We start from the raw sequence: 4,562 nt of genomic DNA on the forward strand, positions 1-4,562 counted from the left end.
ACCCACCCATCCATCCACTTATCTGTCCACCCACCCATCTGTCCTCATTACCACTCACTCCCATCTACCTGCTCATTCATCTCCTCTCCCACCCATCCACCTGCCTGTCTCGCCAACTAGCTGGGTAATCTGGTTCTTTCCTTTCTTAAGAAAGAGTCAACTTAAAAAAAAAAAAGCAAAAAATCCTGACGCTTGGGCACCTCTTTTCTCCATCTTTTGTCTTTACCAGACTACAAACTAGATGTCAGTGTATTTCTAGAAAGAGGTTTCATTTCCCTGTCATTGATTGATTGATAGATTGATCAAACTCTGCTGGCTGTATGCCAGGTCTTGTATTAGACCAGCAGTTCCCAAAAGGTTTTGGAGATTGTTTAAAAATTATTGATGAACCCAGAGAGCTTTTGTTTTGTGGGTTATATCAGTATCTTTACCACATTGGAGGTAAAAAACATATTACTTGTATTTTTCTATATTTAAAAAAAGTGTTTATTGTTTTTAAAATTTTTTGACTGTGGTGAGTGGCATGTGGGATCTTAATTCCCTGCCCAGGGATCGAACCCGAGTCCCCTGCACTGGAAGTGTGGAGTCTGAACCCCTGACCTACCAGGGAAACCCCAGAGCAGACATTTTTAGAAGAATATTTGAGCACATTGTCATTGCACATCTTGCAGCCTCTGGAAAACTTCACTGAGCAGTCATGAGTGAGAGTGAAAAGGCACGTGGTGTCCCGGCATCTTTATGAAAAGGGTCTGGACCTCTCCCAGTTCCCCGCCTCCCGCTCCAGACTGTGAGAAGCCGCTGGGCTGCATGTTGGGAGTCCGGTGAGGGCTCCAGCCCCGCGCAGGCCCTGCGGCCGTGGGATGGCCCCATGGTGCTGTGGAAGCCTGTGATGGGGCTCAGGGCCTCGCTGAGACTTGGGGTGCTGGGAAAGGCCCTTGGAGGGAGAGGCGGCTCAGGCAGGCCTGCAGCGGGCACCGGCGAGTATGGCGGGTAGAGGGAGCAGCGCCCAGAGGCTTCACGGGAGCAGCTGAGAGCAGTTCCTCAGGGCTCTGTTAAGGTCGCATTTGCTAGGAAGAGACCAGCAGTTTGCTTTCTCTGTGTGGCTTCAGTGTGATGTGATTTTATCCACCTGTTTAACCTCAGAGGCAGACACAGCTGCTCTCAAGTGTCTTTCCCGTGTGACTCAGGGAAGCCTGGGGCCAGGTCTCGGCACTCCTGTTGGAGAGCCTCCTATTTCAGATGCTGAGCGGGATTTGCCAAGCTTTAAAAAGGCCAACAACAGAGCCACGGAAGGTGAGGGGCTGAGAAGCAGCGTGGATGGTGCAGCAGAGCGGAGGCCACATGGAAAAGCTTGATTAATCATCAGAGAACAGGAGGGCGACACTTGCGAGCTGAGGACTCGAGTGCAGCAGAAGGGGCCCTGCTCACCCGATGTCACCGTATTGTCAGTGAGAATCCTTGCAAGGAGGGCCGTCTCCCCCGCTTCTCATCTCCGCCTTTGAGATGAGGTCCAGACAAGAGGTGTAGGCCCTGGCCAGGTGCAACCTGAGACCTCCTTCCCCCTGTGTGGCCGTAGGAGGGGCCGCTTTATTGTGCCAGGACTCTCCGCTCAGCAGAGCCCAGAAATGAGGCCAGGCCTGTTCTGCTCTGTCTCCGTTTTACTGCAGAAAGCATGGGGCTATCAGAGGACTTTCTCACCTCAGGCCCTTCAGGCTTGACGACGAGGTGAGTGCTCTGATTTCTGTGTGTAAATTGTGGCAGGGTATTTGGTTTCGAGGAATCTGGGGTGAGCTCTTGAATAGGAGCCTGTGAATGCTGCACCAGTGCTACAGCTCGGGGAAGGGCAGTTTCTTCTTCTCGAGGTGCCTTGAGGACACTTGGAGTGAAGATACTACCCAGGAGTCCGGAAGAATAATCAGGGAGGGTGCAGCCCCCTCTGACAAGACAAAAGGAAATGAGAGAAAGCCACCTCCTGGTGGTTTCTTCAATAAACCCTTAATTCCTGAACGAATCAAACCTTATTTGCTTCTGGCTGAGTGAAATTATGTATCGTTAAAAGTCAGCTTGATGAGTTTCGGGGCCTCTGCCAGCTTTTCCAGGACTCTGTCGCTCCGTCCCAGCACTGTGGGTGGGAGGAGGTCATGAAATCCAGCAGAAGGTACAGGAAGTTTGAAAAGACATGGTCAGCTCATTTAAATCTGCTGGCAGTTGGTCATCTCAAGGGTTTTACTGTTAGAGGCACAGCCCTTTCTGTGAAGTCTGTGGGTTTCTGAGTGGGGGGCTCAGTGCTCAGGTCTGGGGAGCCAGGTGAGGGGCTGGCTGGCAGGACCCTGCAAGGAGCCCGTCCTGCTGTCGATGCGGATGCAAGAGGGTCCTCTGCTTCCAGAGAAGTCTGAAACCCAGGTTTGTATGTTTGTATGTAAAACCTGATTTTTAACATGTGATGACACGCCAGCTGCCGACACCTGCATTTCCTGCCTGATGACTGTCTTGGGCACCAAAGTGAACCAGGCTGGAATCACCGGGTAATTTAACACCCCAGAACCAGCCCTCAACCGGTGATCCACGAGTATAAATTCCCCCACTCCCTCACCCTCTTGGGCACTTTGGGGTAACTTTTGGGGTAACTTTGGGGTAACTTTGAAGTCTGTATGTCACACCATTTCCGGAGTCCCAGGTGAAACTAAGCTCCATCGTGCACAGTGTAACTGGCTTGATAATACACCTCTAATACACCTCTGTCCTTTTCCCGTCTCACTTCCCTTCCCTCCTACTGGCGTTTGCCAGGATTGCCTCCCACATCAATGCCATGGATTTAAAAAAAAACACACACCCCAAATTAAAGGTATTTTGTCTATTTATTTTTATAATTTTTTATAATTTTAATGAAGTATAGTTGATTTACAGTGTTGTGTTAATTTCAGGTGTACAGCACAGCGATTCAGTTATTTTCAAGTTCTTTTCCATTATAGGCTATTACAAGATATCGAATATAGTTCCCTGTACCACACAGTAGGTCCTTGTTTATCTGTTTTATGTGTAGTAGTGTGTCTGTTAATCCCAAACTCCTCATTTATACCTCCCCGCATAGGTGTTTTAGAATGCAGCATGTATCAGTCCTTATCCCGGGTGTCCCTGTAAAACCTTTGGTGTAGAATGGAGGTTTAAAATTCTTCCTCCTTTCTTTATTTTATTTAGAACTCATACACTTTGCACCTTTCCCTTCCTACTCGCCTGCATGTCAGCGTCGTCCACGCTTGCCAGTCCCATGGTCGAGCCACACGCATCCCTGAATCTCACCGAGCGCTTAGAGATGCAGGTGCTTCCTGGTGGCCGCGAAGATCAGGAGAGAGGGCACATGGGGGCGGGAGCTGCTGGGAGACGCGGGTCTGTAGGGAGCATCTGTGGGCTCCGGGTGCCTGGGAGGCTTGGTCCTCCGCCTAGGGCCTGGGGTCTGCCTTCTGAAAGTGGCGCCCCCTCGGAGGCAGGCTTGGGGATGGGTAGGCCTAGTGGTCCCCAAAGCGTTGGTCGGTCACAGGTGTGGAACCTCAGCCTGGCTGTTTGGATCCGAACCTCAGCTATAGCTCTGAGCAGGCCGCCTACCTGCGTGGGGTGGGGCGGGGTTCTCTCCTTAGCCTCAGGGATTTTGGGGCTTGCTCTTTTTCCGTCTGTCTCACCTGGTTTCTCCCAGGTCTGGGTCATGATTTGTTTTCCTTTTAGGGCTTTGGTGGTGGCCTGAGTATGGGTGAGCCCTGCCTTGCCCCTGGGACACTGAGTGGGGGGACTGGAGGAGCCAGGAGCTTGAGACACTGGCCTCCACCTGGACTGAGACTTCCCACCCCAGAGAGTTGGATTTAATGAGTGTGGGGTGTAGGTGGGGTGCCGGGGGGCTCCCGAGGCAGGAGCCCTGCTGGGAGGGGATTGACGGCACTTTGCTCTGGGGACCGGATGCCTCGAGGGAGGTCTCCATGCTCTCCTGTTGACGGCCTCGAGTTTCCAGGTGAAACCCTCTGGTGCCCTACCTCCTACATGTCACTTTTGGTCACGATTGTGCTTCCTTTCTGGGCTGACTTTGTTTCGCCTGCTGACCACAGCCTGGGCTCTCCTTGGTCTGGACGCCTACCCAGCTGTATGCTGGCTTGTCTTCCACAGCCTGTTTGCTCTCGTCCTCGTGGGTGATCGCGGGCAAGAGCTACGATCGTATGTCTGCATCCCTGGAGAGCCCTGTGCAGGGGAGACCAGTGTGTTTGTCCGCTGACTTCCTCCTGCCTCTGGCGACTGTTGCTCCCATTAATTGTGTGTAAGAGTGTGCATTGCACGCTTGCCCTGGGGATGGGCACGATGCGGGAAGGATGGTGTGTCTTCAGATGGCGCGGTCCGTGTGCTCAGTCAGGAATAACCAGACCTAATCATAGATATTTAAGTGAATTTTGGTGTTTCTGATGTTCTTTTTTTAATTTTAAATAGTTAAAAAAAATTTTTTTATTTAGGCTGCACCGGGTCATAGTTGCAGCACGTGGCGTCTTGAATCTTCGTGGCAGCGGGCGGACTCTTAGTTGCAG

Source organism: Bison bison, unplaced genomic scaffold, assembly GCF_000754665.1.
Source record: "Bison bison bison isolate TAMUID 2011002044 unplaced genomic scaffold, Bison_UMD1.0 scf7180017864335, whole genome shotgun sequence".
Taxonomy (NCBI): Eukaryota; Metazoa; Chordata; class Mammalia; order Artiodactyla; family Bovidae; genus Bison; species Bison bison.